Genomic DNA, 19,689 nt, shown 5'->3' with positions numbered 1-19,689 from the left:
ATTCATTGCAGAGATATGTTGGAAATTGAAATAACGTTTTTAGTGCTTTCGTGGCTATCTCAGGATATTTAGCCTTGACTTTGATCCAGAATGTCGGCAGAGATGTTATGTCAGACATACTTTTCAGCCCGTCGTCATTTGCAAGCTTGAGGAGCTGGTCTCCTTCCTGCGCTGACACGGATGACGCACGGGTAATGATCTCGTGGGCGTGACAGGGAATGAGGAAAGGTGCAGCTGACTCATATCGCCAAATCATATCGTTTCCTCATGGCCCAGTAGCACATGCTTTGCGGCCCGGTGGTTGGGGACTGCCGGCTTAGTAGACTCAGACACAAGGACAGTATCTGGTTGCAGGGTGGTGGCTGTGATATGGTTGGGGAACTTCAGCTGCCGTTCGAGGTGCACCAGCAGCTGCCAGTCCCTTGCAGAGGTCAGGATGCCTGCAAATGTTCTTTTGGCAGGTATTAGCTGCTCCCTGACAAAGGCAATGGTCTGCTTGGAGAGTTGGGACCGTTTCGCCCACTCAACTCCTGCGCTGATGGCTTCAGCGATGGTCTTCAGGACCTGATCATGCCTCCATCAGTACCGTCCCTCATCAAGTGCCCTGGCGCAGCTGCTGAGGATGTGATTCAGGGTTCCTCGCTTGGAGCACAGTGGGCACGCAGATGACTCTGCCTTGCCCCATGTGTGCAGGTTTGATGGGCTTGGAAGCACATCGTACACTGCCTGGATGAGAAATTGGATGCGGTGTGGTTCGGCTTTCCTAAGATCAGCCCGGATCACTTTCCTCTCAACCGCATTCTCCCATCTTGTCCAAGCTCCCTGTTGCTTCATTCCCACCACCTTGCAGGTTCTCGTCTCCTCCTCTACTGCTCTCACCTCCTCCTGAACTAGACGACGCCTTTCCTTCCCTCTGGTGTCCATTTGGGGAGTTGGAAAGGATCCTAGCCCAGCTCGGCCTCGTGTGACCACTCCCACCAACCTCCTGTGACGCAGCTTCGCCTCTGCTTCCTGAACAGCTTCCTCTGCCCTCCACTTCTTGCCAGTCCTCAGTTGGATCCCTGTTCTAGCTACCTTCAGATCACTTGAGTCCCTATACTGTAGCACTTCTCTAGCTCTTGTTACCTTGAATTCTTCCTCCAAGGATTTGAAGGGCAAAGTGATATCATTACTAGAAAGGAATTAATTACTATCCAACAAATAATTATCTCAAATTAATGTGCTTCTCTTGAACAGGAAATGTTAAATTCAAAAAACTGAGTTGACAAAGCACATAGGCAGCTCTAGTTAACTCAGTGTAATAACAAGACCTCATTCATTCCCAGTCTGCCCCATCTGAAAACTCTTCTGACAGGTGAACAAAGAATGATAATTGTGGCATCCATAGTTGGGGGATGAGAGAATTAGCTTCCACTGTACACAAGAGAAAATCTGCAGATGCTGGACATCCAAGCAACCCACACAAAATGCTGGAGGAACTCAGCAGGCCAGGCAGCATCTAAGAAAACGAGTACAGTCAATGTTTCAGGCCGAGACTGTTTATCAGGACTGGAGGAAAAAAAAGGATTGAGGAGTCAGAGTAAGAAGGTGGGAGAAGGGGAGGAAGAAGTACAAGGTGACAGGTGAGACTGGAAAGTTGAGGGGGGGTGGTGAATTAAAGAGCAAGGAAGTTGATTGGGAAAGAGAGACAACAGATTTGCTGAAGACACAATTATTATTGGTAGAATCTCAGATGGTGACGAGTGGTGTCGCAGTACCAACCTTGCACTCATCGTCATTAAGACAAAAGAGCTGATTATGGACTTCAGGAAGGGTTAGACGATGGAACACATACCAATCCTCATAGAGGGATCGGAAGTAGAAAGAGTGAGCAGTTTCAAATTCGGGTATCAAGATCTCTTAGGACCTAACCTGGCCTCAACATATCAATGCAGCTATAAAAAAGACAAAGCAGCAACAATACTTTATTAGAAGTTTGAAGAGATTTGGTATATCAACAAAAAAACTCAAAAACTTCTATAGATGTACCGTGGAGAGCATTCTGACAGGCTGCATCACTGTCTGGTATAGTGGGGAGGGAGGGCTACCGCACAGGACCGAAAGAAGCTGCAATGGGTCGTAAATTTAGTTGGCTCTATCTTGGGTACTAGCCTACGAAGTGCCCAGGACATTTTCAAGGAGCGGTGTCTCAGAAGGGCAGCGTCCATATTAAGGACTCCCCAGAACCTAGGGCATGCTTTTTTCTCTCTGTTACCATCAGGTAGAAGGTACAGAAGCCTAAAGGCATACACTCAGCGATTCAGGAACAGCTTCTTCCCCTCTGCCATCCGATTCCTATACAGACATTGAGCCTGTAAACACTACCTCAGTTTTCTAATATGTATTATTTCTGTTTTTGCATGATTTTTAATCTATTCAACATGCGTATACTGTAATTTATTTTTTATTATTATTTTTCCTCCTCTATATTACGTATTGCATTAAACTGATGCTGCTAAGCTAACAAATTTCACGACATATGCCGGTGATAATAAATCCAATTCTGATTCTGATACAGGGCTGAAGAAGGGAGAATCTGATAGGCGAGAACAGAAGGCCATGGAAGAAAGAAAGGTGGGGTGGAGCACCAGAGGGAGGTGATGGGCAAGTAAGGAAATAAAGTGAGAAAGGGAAGTGGGAATGGAGAAAGTGTCAGAAGGAAGATCAGTGGGGAGAGAGGAATGGTCAATGGAGTCACGTAGGGAACAATACCTGCAGAAAGTGGGAGGGAGGGGAAGATGTGCTTGGTGGTGGGATCCAGTTGATTCCACAACATTGTGACCTATTTAAAAAGAGGCCTCCAGCCATGTTCAACTGACAGGTTTCCTCCTGATCCTGCTCAGAGATTCTCATGAAGAAATCCTGATATCAGTGGAAACCTGTGCAGTAAACACAGCTTTAGATAGGAAAAAAGGAACTTGGATGCATTTTCAGAGTGAGTTTTACCAAAATGGTGTACCGTGGTATTCCAACATACAATTTAAAAATTTCCCTTGCAAATTTACCATTCTCCAGTTCACATTTGCTCTTTACAGTTATCAAAAGCAGATAATGCTGAACTCAGTGATCACCATGCACTTGTTGATGTATTGGTGTTTTATTTAGGGCAAGAGCTGAAGAACAGTTTTCATTGTTTCTACATAAATTAGCCAAAATGTCATGAATCAGCGCTAGGGTCTGTAACTTCTAAATAAATGTCTGTTTATTTCCACTCCCTAAGAAAAGTTTGGGCAATCTGAAAATATTCTTAAGGGCAATAAGTTTTGGGAAAAAAATTACAGCTTAGCAGATATCATTTCCATCAAATCAACAAAAGGTCAAAATAAATGTTAAATCCATGATTCAGGATAGTGGGTGGGCTGCTAAAGCATGTTTTGAATTCCGAATATTTAAACTGCTACACAAGTTCACGATAGCTTTATGACATGCCACTCCCACTGTTACTTTGTGGGTTTGAAATTCCAACCTGGCTTCTATGTGATGGATGCAGACTGAACTTTTCTTAAAAACTACTTTGAAATGGAGATGAATCTGTTTGAAATACACCAGCTAACTGCTTCGTTCAAGAGGCACACAGAGTTGCACACCAATGCATTGAGGACTTACTACTGCCCTATTGTATGGTTTCAAAATTGTTGGTTCACTTTCATTCTTATTTTCTTCCTCCACAACCCATGTTGCTGTATCAGCAAAATTCTTCCTATTAAAGTTTTGGCCTGCGTGAGCACAATCTTGAATTTAAAAAGATGCATTTTCTGCTAATTTGTGGATGCTACTAAGAGGTTTAGTGGCCTGAGTTCCCCATAGAATTTTAAAACACAATGCTTACTGACTTTCCTTAGATATTCTCACAAGATCAAAGATATTTCCATTATCGTTTTGTATAAAGTGGCTGATGAGGCTAAAGTGGGAACCACAGTTTCTTCCACATATAGCTATGGGTCCAAATGGGCAAATGCGCTGGTAGTTTCTGAGGAGTTGCAGTCTATACACTGCTTGAACAGGACTTCTCTTCTTGCACTGCACAAATTTGGAGTTCTTCTTACCAACCCGAGTACTTCTCCACTTTGAGCACTTGGGCCAGAAATTCCCAAGAACTTCTTGATCTTCTTGACATCTTCCACATCCTCCTCATAGAGTTTGTAAGTTTTCTTCGGGTCCTTTGGTTTCCCCTCAAGGTCCAAAGACATACTGGGTAGGTTAATTAGCCATTGTAAAATTTCCCATGATTAAATTAGGGTTAAATCAGGTTTGTTGGATGTTGCTAGGCAATGCAGCTGGAAGAGCCTAAATAATTACATCAGTAGAGATGTTGCAAGTTCTTAAGGAGGTTCTGCAAGCATCTTTTAATCATTTTCTCTCTCCACAAATATTCCTTTCCATTCACAGAGCTTTGGATAAGAGTGTCTGGTTTTGGGCATATGAATGCTGTGACAAGACCTTCAGTGGTGGGGACGCTGACGTGGGAGAGGAAATAGACATTGACTTGTTTATCCATCCTGTGTTTTTGTAGGGTTTTTCAGAAACAACTTTGGTGGTATTTTTCCATGGTGCATTATCATACGTATTTATCTTCACCGAGAGGTGATTAGCAAGATATGGAAAGTTTAACATGTCTTCAAAGGTTTTGTGAACCTTTATTATTTCAGGGCAGTATGCTGCTTTGGAATCAGATTAATGGGGACCTTTGTCTTGCAGATGCAGGACCTATCCTCTTGTAAGCTTCAGTGAACGACTTGATGACTTGGATTCAGCCTCCAAATGCATGTAAATTCAATTGTCATGCATATGTTGAGTAACAATCATTATGAACTCAGTGGGTCAAGCAGCATTGTCGAGGAAAGGAATTGTTAAAGTATTAGGTTGAAAACCTGCCTCTGATGAGTCCTGATGCAGGGTTTCAACCTGAAACATCGACAGTTCTTTCACTCCCACAGATGCTGCTTGACCTGTTGAGTTCTTCCAGTTGATTATTTGTTGCTCCGGATTCCAGCATTCTTTTGTGTCTATGTCATCCATATATATTACAGCTTAATTCCTGAGGTGTGAGTGACTGTATGTCATACAGTTTCTGATTAGATCTGCAGATCAGTTGCACTCCCACAGTAAGTCTGATGGAGATGAGTTGCAACATTACAACTAGAGATATTGAGAAAATGGGAAGGAGAAGCATTCAGTGTTTTCGATCTATGACCTTCATCAGAACAGGGGGAAAGAGAGTGATCCAAATAGGTTATCAGTAAGTGGGAAGATTCAGGACAGATATGCAGAATATAGCAAACACAAGGAAATCTGCTGATGCTGGAATTTCAAGCAACACACATAAAAGTTGCTGGTGAACGCAGCAGGCCAGGCAGCATCTCTAGGAAGAGGTACAGTCGACATTTCGGGCCGAGACCCTTCGTCAGGACCGAAATGTCGACTGTACCTCTTCCTAGAGATGCTGCCTGGCCTGCTGCGTTCACCAGCAACTTTTATGTATGTAGAATAAAGGTGTGTTTGTGACTGAATTAGCTGAATTGGATTAATGTTTAAGATACTATGCCTATGTAATGATTTGTTAATGGTAAGATTAATGATGACTTGCCCAGCAGGCTAGATTTACAAGTGTAGGATTAAAAAAAATTTAAAAATTAATTAGGTGAGCCAGCATTTGTGGTAAGTGAAACAAATAATAATTCAGATGAGGAGTCCTTCATCAGAGCTGTGAAAGACAGCAATAGGTTTGGGTAACAGCAAAATGTTGATGAAATGTTGATTTCCCTGATAGGATGAACACTTGGCAGGTAGGATAAGGTACTGTGAACTGAAATTTATGGCTGATATAATTCTGCATAGTGGACATGTTCAGTAGACCGGACCATACAAAGAGAAGAAAAGAAAAGATAACTGATTTAACAGAATTATTTTAAGTGTGTTATCCAAAGTGAGAGAATTTAATGTTAAGTCTTAGCAAAAGCAATGTTCCCTGATGAATTATGAGGTGAGCTTGCTTTGGGTTTCGTGACAGTGTAGGAGGTTACAAAGAGTGGGATTGTGACTTTAAATGGCAGGCAACTGAAAGCTCAGGGTGCTCGCAAAGCAATCATCCACTTGGTTTCTCCGGTGGATAGGAGAGGAGGCCACACTGTGAACACTGAATGCTGTGCAGTAGGTTGGAAAAAGTGAAAATGAACACACACAAGCACACAAAAAAAAAACTGGAGAACCTCGTCAAGTCACGGAACATCAATGTTGGGGGGGAGGGTGGGAGATAAACAATTGATGTGACCAAGGTCCTTCATGAGGACTAGAAAGGAAGGGGGCAGAAACCAAATAAAAAGGTGCCGAGAAGGGGTGACATGAGGTGAGGGGGAAGGGGGGTGAATGGTGGGGGTGGGGAATGATGTAAGAACGTGGGAAGGGATTGATGGAAGATGTAAAGGGCTGAAGAAGGAATCTAATAGGAGAAAACGACAGACCAGGGAAGAAGGGGAAGGAGGAGGAGAGCTGAGGGGGGTGTTGTTGGGCAAATGAGAAGAAGGGGTGAGGAGGTAACCAGATAGGAATGAGAAAAGAGAGAAGGAGGGAGGGGAGAAACTACCAGAAGTTGGAGAAATCAATATGTATGCCATTGGGTTGGAGGCTACCCAGATAAAATATGAAGTTGTCACTCCTCTACCCTGAGTTTGGCCTCGGCATGACAGTAGATGAGGCGATGGACTGACATGTCAGACAGGGGAATCAAATTGAAGCAGATAAACACCGGGGGATGCTACCTTTTGCAGTGGAGACCAAAGATGTCTGACAAAGCTGTTTTCCGATCTGTGTCAGGTCTCGCTGATGTAGAGGAGTCCACACCAGATACAAGTCCTCGCTGGGTTAAGAACACCCAGCTTATCAGCCCTTGGAAATGAACAAGCATTTGGGAGGCCAATAGGGTGGATGGGAATGGATTTGCCAGCTGCTGGGTACCTGCAAAGATCTTCTGGGTGGGGTTAGAACACTTCTTTGTGCCTTCTGTCCTCACTCCCATCCCTGATCAATATTTGGGATCTGGATGGAGTCAAACAGACATGGGAGCACCGACCAGATTCACTTACTCACTAATGCATCAGTGAGGTTGCCTTGTGGCCACTCTCCCCATAGCTATATCTGTGATCCTCTCCCACACAATGTTTTTGTTCATTAACAAATTACGAACAGTTCAGTTTACAAACAGTTCTCAAAAATGGAACCCGGTTGTAACCTGGGGACTGCATTTATTCTCTTTATTTTTCATTTATAATTTATTTCATGATTTGTTCCCAGTAAGAGCTCTTGTAAAGTTATTCACTTTCCTGAATTCCATGACCTAAAATGTCAGCAGTGGTCATTTTTGATGCAGAGCCATTGTTATCAAATAGTTATAATGAGGTAAACTGTGCGTTCTTGTGTAAATTTCAGTCTGTAGAGGGCACACTCATGTCTCAGATTCCTTTTCTTTCGATAAAACAAAATTCAAGGCATTATTGAAAAGTGAAATCTGCTAACCACCTAAGAGGAAACAACAGGAATTCTGCAGATGCTGGAAATTCAAGCAACACACATCAAAGTTGCTGGTGAACGCAGCAGGCCAAGCAGCATCTGTAGGAAGAGGTGCAGTCGACGTTTCAGGCCGAGACCCTTCGTCAGGACTAACGGAAGGAAGAGTGAGTAAGGGATTTGAAAGTTGGAGGGGGAGAGGGAGATCCAAAATGATAGGAGAAGACAGGAGGGGGAGGGATAGAGCCAAGAGCTGGACAGGTGATAGGCAAAAGGGGATACGAGAGGATCATGGGACAGGAGGTCCAGGAAGAAAGACAAGGGGGGGGGGGACCCAGAGGATGGGCAAGAGGTATATTCAGAGGGACAGAGGGAGAAAAAGGAGAGTGAGAGAAAGAATGTGTGCATAAAAATGAGTAACAGATGGGGTATGAGGGGGAGGTGGGGCCTTAGCGGAAGTTAGAGAAGTCGATGTTCATGCCATCAGGTTGGAGGCTACCCAGACGGAATATAAGGTGTTGTTCCTCCAACCTGAGTGTGGCTTCATCTTTACAGTAGAGGAGGCCGTGGATAGACATGTCAGAATGGGAATGGGATGTGGAATTAAAATGTGTGGCCACTGGGAGATCCTGCTTTCTCTGGCGGACAGAGCATAGATGTTCAGCAAAGCAGTCTCCCAGTCTGCGTCGGGTCTCGCCAATATATAAAAGGCCACATCGGGAGCACCGGACGCAGTTTATCACCCCAGTCTACTCACAGGTGAAGTGTTGCCTCACCTGGAAGGACTGTTTGGGGCCCTGAATGGTGGTAAGGGAGGAAGTGTAAGGGCATGTGTAGCACTTGTTCCGCTTACACGGATAAGTGCCAGGAGGGAGATCAGTGGGGAGGGATGGGGACGAATGGACAAGGGAGTTGTGTAGGGAGCGATCCCTGCGGAATGCAGAGAGAAGGGGGAGGGAAAGATGTGCTTAGTGGTGGGATCCCGTTGGAGGTGGCGGAAATTACGGAGAATAATATGTTGGACCCGGAGGCTGGTGGGGTGGTAGGTGAGGACCAGGGGAACCCTATTCCTAGTGGGGTGGCGGGAGGATGGAGTGAGAGCAGATGTACGTGAAATGGGGGAGATGCGTTCAAGAGCGAGTTGATAGTGGAGGAAGGGAAGCCCCTTTCTTTAAAAGAGGAAGACATCTCCCTCGTCCTAGAATGAAAAGCCTCATCCTGAGAGCAGATGCGGCGGAGACGGAGGAATTGCGAGAAGGGGATGGCGTTTTTGCAAGAGACAGGGTGAGAAGAGGAATAGTCCAGATAGCTGTGAGAGTCAGTAGGCTTATAGTAGACATCAGTGGATAAGCTGTCTCCAGAGACAGAGACAGAAAGATCTAGAAAGGGGAGGGAGGTGTCGGAAATGGACCAGGTAAACTTGAGGGCAGGGTGAAAGTTGGAGGCAAAGTTAATAAAGTCAACGAGTTCTGCATGCGTGCAGGAAGCAGCGCCAATGCAGTCGTCGATGTAGCGAAGGAAAAGTGGGGGACAGATACCAGAATAGGCACGGAACATAGATTGTTCCACAAACCCAACAAAAAGGCAGGCATAGCTAGGACCCATACGGGTGCCCATAGCTACACCTTTAGTTTGGAGGAAGTGGGAGGAGCCAAAGGAGAAATTATTAAGAGTAAGGACTAATTCCGCTAGACGGAGCAGAGTGGTGGTAGAGGGGAACTGATTAGGTCTGGAATCCAAAAAGAAGCGTAGAGCTTTGAGACCTTCCTGATGGGGGATGGAAGTATATAAGGACTGGACATCCATGGTGAAAATAAAGCGGTGGGGGCCAGGGAACTTAAAATCATCGAAAAGAGCGTGAGAAGTGTCACGAACATAGGTCGGAAGGGATTGAACAAGGGGTGATAAAACAGTGTCGAGGTATGCAGAAATGAGTTCGGTGGGGCAGGAGCAAGCTGAGACAATAGGTCGGCCAGGACAGGCAGGTTTGTGGATTTTGGGTAGGAGGTAGAAACGGGAAGTGCGGGGTGTGGGAACTATAAGGTTGGTAGCAGTGGATGGGAGATCCCCTGAGCGGATAAAGTCTGTGATGGTGTGGGAGACAATGGCCTGGTGCTCCTTAGTGGGGTCACGATTGAGGGGTAAATAAGAGGAGGTATCCGCGAGTTGTCGCTGTGCCTCGGCAAGGTAGAGGTCAGTACTCCAGACTACAACAGCACCCCCCTTATCGGCGGGTTTAATAATAAGGTTAGGATTAGTGCGGAGGGAGTGGAGAGCAGAGCGTTCCGAAGGAGTGAGGTTGGAATGGGGACAAGGTGCGGTGAAGTCGAGACGGTTGATGTCCCGTCGGCAGTTAGCAATAAAGAGATCCAGAGCAGGCAGAAGACCAGAGCGGGATGTCCATGAAGAAGAGGAGGGTTGAAGACGGGAGAAGGGGTCATCGGTGGGTGGAAGAGTCCTTGCCGAAGAAGTAGGCTCGGAGACGGAGACGGCGGAAGAAAAGTTCCGGATCGTGGCGAACACGGAACTCGCTGAGGTGTGGGCGAAGGGGGACAAAGGTGAGGCCCTTACTGAGAACAGAGTGTTCTGCCTCCGACAGTTGAAGGTCGGAGGGGATGGTAAAGACCCGGCACGGATGAGAGCTGGGATCAGAGGGGGGAGGCTGGGGGTGTCAATGGAGAGGGGAGGGTTGGGGTGAGAGGAAGATGGAGCCTCTGAGGGCCTAGGAGTTGACGGTGGGATCTGAGGAAAACAGGGCTGCGGAGTGGTGGTGGGGGAAGGGGAGACAGGAGTCACAACAGCAGCACTTGAAGATCCGGCCTGGAGTTCAACTAAGAGGGATAATTTTTCCTGGATCGAGCTGTTTCAGAGATCTTCATCTCATGAGTACCCTAGCTGCTAGAAAGTCAGATTGGTTGGCTTCATGTCTTTAAAGGAATAATCCTGATTTCCGTCCATTAACTTACGAAGGAAAGTCGTACAGGTTTCTCTCTAATCTGCTAGTTTTCCACTATAAACTATATGCAGGAAATCAGCCTACCTGAGTACAGACCCAGGATGTTCCTTTCTAATGTACCTAGTACTCTAGAGTGCAATACACTGGCGCTGAATCTGCACATTCATGCACATTTAACCCTTGTTTTCATGCCTCACTGCACATAGAGCTTCACTTGCACTGTAGGGAGTTTATACTATTTGCAACTTGCATGACAAAAAAAACTGGCAAGAAGGCTCTATAAGGCTAATTCTTTCGTGTCGGACCCTTTGTCATAGTACCATGGCCACTATTGCTCAGTCTACAAATTCAGCACTTTGATCTATGTTGTGAATTTATTTGTAATCTTTGCATTTCCATGACACATATGCCTGAATACGTATCCTTTTTCATAATGCATTAATCCATCTCTTCTCCCTAATGCAATCTTATTGGTCATAGTTTATATTTTTCCAGCTACCAGGAGCATAAAGATCAACAAATTAATTTTGTGTTTCTAAATTTTGATTGGAAATTTTAACCATGAAAATGCAGACATTCCACCCTGCAAAAACTCGTTTCAGGGAGGTAGCGCCCCCGCCGCTCGCAACCCCATATCCCCACCCCCCTACGGTTGACCTCCAAGGGTGTATGTAATACTTTGTTTAGTGATTTTGTCTAATCTGTAAACCAAGTTGGGTATATGCAGAAAATGTGACATTAAAATATGTACTTATATTATCATACTTATTCTATTACAACTTTAAGCAAGTCTACAGGGAGTTTGGCCTCATCAAGTAGGACATCAATAGCGTAGCTCCTTAGCAGCTAGCCAGCTAGTTTAAGTAACGTTAGCTATGCTGTTAAACTCACCTCAACATGTTTTTTACATTTTAACCCATCATGGGCAATAGAAAAGTCACGGTTGCAAACAGTGCAGCGAGCAACTCTGTCATTATTTTTGAGGTCGACTATAAAGCCCGCCCACAGAGAAAACTGATAGGTCTACTTAGCAGGGGTCCGCAATCATTTTTGCACCACAGACTGGTTTAATATTGACAATATTCTTGCAGACCGGCCGACCAGGGGCAGGGGTGTTAATCACAACCGGAATAAAGGTGATAAGTCAATCGCATCATAACATTTTCAGTAACGTTTGGATATTAAACATACAGCGCATATTTTCCCTGTATGAACATATAAAATCATTGCAACACACCAATATTGATGAATCAGTGGGAGCCCTGGGCTTGTTTTCCTGCAATAAGATGGTCCTATCGAGGGGTGATGGGAGACAGCGATACTCAAAGGGGGTTCCTTGTGTCCAGTCTATTCTGCAGTTGAGTTTTCGTTGCATTCATTGCAGAAAACTCCGCTTCACAGAGATATGTTGGACATGGAAGCAACATTTTCAGTGCCTCCATGGCTATCTCAGGATATTCAGCCTTGACTTTGATCCAGAATGCCGGCGGAGATGTTATGTCAAACATACTTTTCAGCCCGCCGTCATTTGCAAGCTCGAAGAGTTGATCTTTTTCCCGCGCTGACATGGATGATTCACCGGGGACATTCACAAATGGGTCACGGACCCATTCCTTTGCATATCTTGGGTCACTGATGAGCTCGCGTGCATTAAAATTCAACAGTGTGTGACGGAATGAGGAAAGGTGCAGCTGACTCGTATTGTTTCATATCGCCAAATCATATTGTTTCCTCGTGGCCCGGTAGTTGGGGACCACTCTTAGCACGAAGAGAGACCAATCAGGATGCTCGCTCTCCCTCTCCCTCTTAAAAAATCTATTTCCAGGATATTGTATATAATTTGCGGGCATCAGGGAGCCACTATCGATATGCGGGAGACTTCCGGAACTTGCGGGAGAGGTAGGATGTCTGAAAATGTTCAAACACGGACACATGAAATGAATCATATTAAAGTAAGAGATTTTAAGATTAATTTAGTGGTTGTCTTCCGACCTAAAACCTGACTCCTCTCACTGTTGACCATAAGTGATAGTTGAACTAAGTTGTACGTTCTTAATGAGGTTCTTAGAGAACATGAATACACAAGAGAAATAATATATCTGTCATTGAATTTGCAAGTTTACTGAGAGGCTGAATGAAAGTTCCTTCGGTATAATAGAGGAAGCTGAGCTGGAGAAAGATGTATAGTTGGAGTTTGGTAATAGAAGTAATACTGTACTAAGTGTGGCAGAGCTATATGCTGTTACTGTGGAGCCCCAAAATGGTGTGTTTCTCCATTACCCAAAACTAATGTGGCTGAGGAGTACCATGATGACATAGGAAAGCATTAATGAAACATTTGTGTCTATCCACAAGCCTTGTAATGAGTTTGAGGCACGGTCCTAGTACAATCTGGAGTCACAAGATCATTAAAAATGTGCGAAAGACAGCAATTTTTAAAGAGAGCCTTAATTACACTGGCAGTTCATTCGCAATGCAGGACACAAACAGCCTAATAAAATGACGGCTGCTTTTATGCCACTGCTATTAAATCTGAGTAATTGATTATGCATTGTGCACATTAAGAACTTGTGTTGGTGCTGAGTGAAGCTTACATTGAAGATAAATCAATTTGCTTCATAATGTTGGTAGTGAGGCTCACAATTCCAATTTTATTCATCAGAAATTTTCTTTACTTAAGACGTTCTAGCCGCATGTTGCAATGAAAATATTATAAATGTAGGTTGCATAAAAAAAAGCAAATCACAGTTTGTCATCAATAAGTACAGGGGATGCGTTGCTACATCTACGACAAGTCTATTGAAGAAGATGGGAGTGAGGGGTCACTCCCTCCAACAAGCAGTCAAGTCCTTGTCAAATGCAGCAGAAGAAAGCAGCAATTGGATTTGGATTAAAAGGAAAGACAACAACTGGGCTGCAAGATGAAGACAGGAGGGTATGGAACTGAGGGGGGTGTATCTGGGACACCAGATAGCACCATTGAGCTGTCTGGAGACATCATGGGCTTATCAATGAAACGTCAAAGAAGGAGGGTGCCCACCTGATGACCCCGATGACATACCTACCCTCTCTCCTTGTCAGCACTCCAAACCCACTGCCAACATCGAGAGTGCCAACTTACCATAGGGATTGAAGCATCAAGTCCATGAAACATCAACATTATGACCCGGATCTGGGCCATACCCTCCAAATATCCGGACCTGCCTCCGGGTTTTTTTGCACTACCTTACTTTCCCTTTTCTATTTTCTATTTATGATTTATAATTTAAATTTTTAATATTTACTATCGATTTGTACTCCAGGGAGCACGAAGAGCAGAATCAAATATCGCTGTAATGATTGTACGCTCTAGTATCAATTGTTTGGCGACTATAAAGTATAAAGTTAGTAGCTCTACTAATAGCTCTACTGTACTTACTGTATTCATTCTCAGGATATTCATAATGTTGGTATTGGGCATTGATTGCCTCCTTAATTGTCCTGAGAAGAGAGGCATTATCTTGAATCACCACAATTGTTTAACCATTTTAAACATCTCATTGCCAAGACACTGTTAAGGGCAACTTTAAGAATTATTCATTTGTTTTCAAGACTGGTGTCCTGTATATAATCCATTCTGTCTGATTATTCAGAAACATCAGTGGTTCAGCATCTGGCTCGTGTGATTTTATTTCCTTGTGCTCCCTTGAAACCCGTTGAATCTTTTTCCCTTGTTTTGCTGAAGCTCACTGGACCCAATTTCCCATAACCCCTTGAAACTCAATGGACCCCATTTCCCAAGTTCTTTTTAAACTGAGCAGAGCCATGTTTCCCATGGTCCCTTGAAACTCACTGGGTCACTATGAATTTAAAGTGTATTTGGTTATTAGTAGGAATCACATCCAATAATTTCAAAAGTCTTCCAGTCCACCACCAGGAAAATCCCAAATGTGCCAGATTGGCTAAGGTTTACTGTAACCCAAGCTGGGCATGGCTGGTTCCGTGTCTCATCATTGACCAGACTTGGGATTTCACAGTGGCCTTTCTTGATCAACCCACACAAAATGCTGGAAGGACTCAGCAGATCAGGCAACATACAGATGCTGCCTAACCTGATGGGTTCCTTGACATTTCATATATGTTGATCCAGATTTCCAGCATCTGCAGTCTCCACCTGATTTATTAGTCCTTATTATAAGTATCAGCTTTTTTGTTGCCTTTTCAGCTGGTGAAGTACAGTTGCACTGATGTTTTTTTTGTACAGTTGTTGAACTAATGCTGTTGTAAAATCATTACAGCATCTCACTCACAATTGTAAGGGTCAATTGCATATAGATCCCAAATGTAAAATGAACCTCCCCAACAGAACTAGCCAGGATTTTGTTTTCATTAAGCAGCTTTAAATATAGAATGATAGCTGTTCATGACTTCATCATCTTAATATCTGTGATATGGTATACTGATTTTGTGATATTTTAAGTATTTCCCATTGTCAATTTCAGAATTCAGGCATCTGGCATTGTTTTCTGTCTTTGGTTCTCTAAGTTCAAAGTAAATGTATGTGTTAACCTGCAGGACGTTTTACCCAAATTCCACCAACATGTCACCATGACCCCCCGTGGAACAAACCAACTAGACCATGTTTATACAAGCAGACGCGGAACTTATAAAGCCATCCTATGCCCTCATTCTCACCTCTCTGACCCCATCTTCATAATGCTAATCCCAGCATACTGACCGCTGCTGAAAATGGAGAAACCAGTCAAGAGGACCATCACTGTATGGCCTAATGAGGCAAACTCTATGCTCCAGCACTGTTTTGAACGGCTGACAGATGTTCAAGGAGGCCACCACAAATGGAGAAGACACAGACCTTGAGGAATATGCCTTGTCTGTCATTATCATTCAGTGTGTAGACAATGTGTTTGCACTTCAAAAACAGTTATCCCATGACTCAACCAGAAGCCCTGGCTGAACATAAAGGTGAGCTCCCTTCTAAAATCCGGGATGCTGCCTTCAAGTCCGGTGACAAGACAGCTGTCAGAGTGGCCAGGACAAACCTCATCTTTGGCATCAAGAGAGCAAAGGCCACCTATGCACAAAAAAATTCAGGAACTCTGGTCTGATAATGATCACTGGCATATGTGGCTGGGCACATACATAAATAAATAGATATAGAAACATAGAAAATAGGTGCAGGAGTAGGCCATTCGGCCCTTCGAGCCTGCACCGCCATTTATTATGATCATGGCTGATCATCCAACTCAGAACCCCGCCCCAGCCTTCCCTCCATACCCCCTGATCCCCGTAGCCACAAGGGCCATATCTAACTCCCTCTTAAATATAGCCAATTTACTGGCCTCAACTGCTTCCTGTGGCAGAGAATTCCACAGATTCACCACTCTCTGAGTGAAGAAGTTTTTCCTAATCTCAGTCCTAAAAGGCTTCCCCTTTATCCTCAAACTGTGACCCCTTGTTCTGGACTTCCCCAACATCGGGAACAATCTTCCTGCATCTAGCCTGTCCAATCCCTTTAGGATTTTATACGTTTCAATCAGATCCCCCCTCAATCTTCTAAATTCCAACGAGTACAAGCCCAGTGCATCCAGTCTTTCTTCATATGAAAGTCCTGCCATCCCAGGAATCAATCTGGTGAACCTTCTTTGTACTCCCTCTATGGCAAGGATGTCTTTCCTCAGATTAGGGGACCAAAACTGCACACAATACTCCAGGTGTGGTCTCACCAAGGCCTTGTACAACTGCAGTAGTACCTCCCTGCTCCTGTACTCAAATCCTCTCGCTATAAATGCCAGCATACCATTCGCCTTTTTCACTGCCCGCTGTCCCTGCATGCCCACTTTCAATGACTGATGTATAATGACACCCAGGTCTCGTTGCACCTCCCCTTTTCCTAATCGGCCACCATTCAGATAATAATCTGTTTTCCTATTTTTGCTACCAAGGTGGATAACTTCACATTTATCCACATTAAATTGCATCTGCCATGAATTTGCCCACTCACCCAACCTATCCAAGTCACTCTGCATCCTCTTAGCATCCTCCTCACAGCTAACACTGCCACCCAGCTTCGTGTCATCTGCAAACTTGGAGATGCTGCATTTAATTCCCTCATCCAAGTCATTAATATATATTGTAAACAACTGGGGTCTCAGCACTGAGCCTTGCGGTACCCCACTAGTCACCGCCTGCCATTCTGAAAAGGTCCCGTTTATTCCCACTCTTTGCTTCCTGTCTGCTAACCAACTCTCCACCCACACCAATACCTTACCCCCAATACCGTGTGCTTTAAGTTTGCACACTAATCTCCTGTGTGGGACCTTGTCAAAAGCCTTTTGAAAATCCAAATATACCACGTCCACTGGTTCTCCCCTATCCACTCTACTAGTTACATCCTCAAAAAATTCAATGAGATTCGTCAGACATGATTTTCCCTTCACAAATCCATGCTAACTTTGTCCAATGATTTCACCGCTTTCCAAATGTGCTGTTATCACATCTTTGATAACTGACTCCAGCAGTTTCCCCACCGCTGACGTTAGGCTAACCGGTCTATAATTCCCCGGTTTCTCTCTCCCTCCTTTTTTAAAAAGTGGGGTTACATTAGCCACCCTCCAATCCTCAGGAACTAGTCCAGAATCTAACGAGTTTTGAAAAATTATCACTAATGCATCCACTATTTCTTGGGCTACTTCCTTAAGCACTCTAGGATATCTAAAACATGAGATGAGGAGTCCTTGAAAGTGAGTCCATGGGTTGTGGGAACAGTTCATTGATGAGGATATGTGAAATTATCTTCTCTGTTCAAAAGCCTGATAGTCGAGGGTTAATAACAATTCCTGAACCTGGTGGTGTGGGTCTTGAGGATCCTGTATCTCCTATCTGATGGCTGCAGTGAGAAGAGAGCATCACCAGAATGGTGGGGGCCATTGATGATGGATGTTTTCCTGTGACAGGGTTACATGTAAATGTGCTCAATGGTGGGGTGGTCTTTATCCATAATGGACTGGGCCATATCCACTACTTCTTGTTGGTTTTTCCAACTGTGCATTCCTCTCTGATCAGACCCCGTTGAACTGTGGTGGGAAATGAGCCTGAACAGTCAGTGCAATATGTAATAATCAGTATAGTATTTACAATGGTACATACTATTGTAAAGTACTATTGGGAAGTACAGTGCATGTAAAAAGAAAACAATCAAATATATGCTATAGAGAGGAAGTCGTTTATCCCATTGTATCGTCCATTTCCAGATTCTGCAACCTTCTGGATTATAGTTCTCAAGGTGCACAACAGGTCTCCTTTAAATGTAATGAGAAATTCTGCCTTCAGTATCCTCTCAGTCAGTGAGTTTCTGATCACTGGTACTTGTGTTTCTTCAGCTGTGTCCTGTTTAACAAATAACTTAAATATGTATCCCTAGTTATAGATGTTTCTGTTCAGCAAAATAGGTTGTTTCTGTTCATTGTGCCTCAGATTTTTGTAATTTTATACAGGTATGTTACATCTTCCCTTGGGTCTCCTTTGCTTAAAAGCAAGTAAGCCCCTCCTAGCTGGTCTTTCCTAGTCATTCAACATTGGTAAAGTCCTCATTAATCTTCTTTTACACAATAGATCCTGCAGCTGCTGGAAGTCCAGAGTAACACAAAATGTTGGAGGAACTCAGCATGTCAGGCAGCATCTATGGAAAGGAATAAAAAACTTCTTGGCCAGAAACGTTGACTCTTTATTCCTTCCCATTGATGCTGCCTGACCTGCTGAGTCCTCCAGCACTGTGTACGTATTAATCTCCTTTGCACTCTATCTCTCCCTCCTGGAATCTCAGCCTGGGGTATAGTGACCAGAACTGTACACAACATTCTAGCTGCAGCCTTATGAGTATTATAAACACTTCTGGAATGTCATCTTTATTATTGTATTCTTTGCCTCGGCTGATAAAAGGTAGGTATGCTGAGTACTATCTTAACTGCCTTAGCTACATTGCCTGCTGCCTTCTGTGATGTACACTCCAAGGCTCCTTCTTTTACACTGCAATTCCTGTAACTTGTCATTTTTCATCTATTACCTCCCCAAATGCTTGACATTTCTCCAGTTTAAATTCCATTTTGCCTTTTCCCTAGCTAACCTGTTTATATGTACTCTTTGACAGCCAACAACAGTCAAGCACACTAGCAACCACACAGCTAATTTTGGTATCATCTATAAACTACATTATCATGATTACAGATATATACCGCAAATAGCAAGGGATTAATCCTGAGCCTTGCGGCACTGCAACGCACAGAGTCCTGCGGTTACTAAGACTTCCATCAACCATTAATTACTTTTGTTAGTCTTTATTGGAAAACGGTAGGATACAAATAGACTGGCGAGCTGTGCGCATGAGTTTCATGTGCCATACTTACAGAGTACTGTGCACAGTTTGGAATTTTTTTTATTGGCCTTGTATATATTTATCTTGGAATCATTGTGGCATATACATTAGATTGATTCCAGTGAAGAGGGGTTACATTCTCAACAGAGATACTTTGAGAGACTGAGGATATTGAGAGGGATGCTAAAAAGCTGTTATCTCTAGCAGGAGTACATGTCTTCAAAAGAGACTACTGATTGGAGGAAAAATATCTTGAGACAGTTGTAGGTTTACCTGAGTGAACTGTGCACAAACAATAAATGTATTGAAGATTCAGACTGATAAGTTTTTGTACACAAAAGGAAACAGAGACAATGAAAGTGGGTGTGTATGAGACAGAGGATTGGCTGTGATTTTACTAAATAATGGAGCAAGCTTTCTAAATCTATTTGTCATATTCTCAAGCTTAGGCCTACAGTTTTGGTCTGTGAAGGTTGATGTTAAATAATGGGACAGATTAGGGAAAGCACTCAAATATATGATGGTCCATTTATCTGTCTTACACCAAATGGTGTATATAATCAACTCCTCTCTTGTACACTTCTGTGTGGGTGATTTCCCACACACTGGTGTACAAGAAATGAACAGATGTTTCCCCAATTTCCGACAAGTTACAGAGGGAATGAGCAGGCTGGAATTGATCCCTTTCACCAATGCATGCCAAGAAAATGGCCAACTGTAGTCAACAATAAGCAGCCTTGGCCTAATAATTATCCCAGTAAACCATTTGAAATTTGCAAATTGAATTTGACTTTTGTGAAGTTTGTAGTTTCCACTGAGT

The 19,689-nt window shown here is 43.8% G+C and overlaps 1 protein-coding gene across 3 annotated transcripts in view; it reads left to right on the top strand.

The window, feature by feature from the left end:
• The window catches only part of zc3h3 (zinc finger CCCH-type containing 3), a 292,758-nt gene that overhangs the window by 270,250 nt on the left and 2,819 nt on the right, over positions 1-19,689 (top strand). Inside the window, exon 12 of one of the 3 annotated variants that reach the window (XR_011886238.1) lies at positions 7,524-7,709. The exons of the other annotated variants lie outside the window; for them this stretch is intronic. The gene's annotated coding sequence lies outside the window, so the exon portion shown is untranslated. The remainder of the gene's footprint in view (positions 1-7,523; positions 7,710-19,689) is intronic. 3 annotated transcript variants of the gene reach the window in all.

Source organism: Mobula birostris, chromosome 1 (genome assembly GCF_030028105.1).
Source record: "Mobula birostris isolate sMobBir1 chromosome 1, sMobBir1.hap1, whole genome shotgun sequence".
Taxonomy (NCBI): Eukaryota; Metazoa; Chordata; class Chondrichthyes; order Myliobatiformes; family Myliobatidae; genus Mobula; species Mobula birostris.
This window is presented reverse-complemented; position numbering and strand designations above follow the sequence as displayed.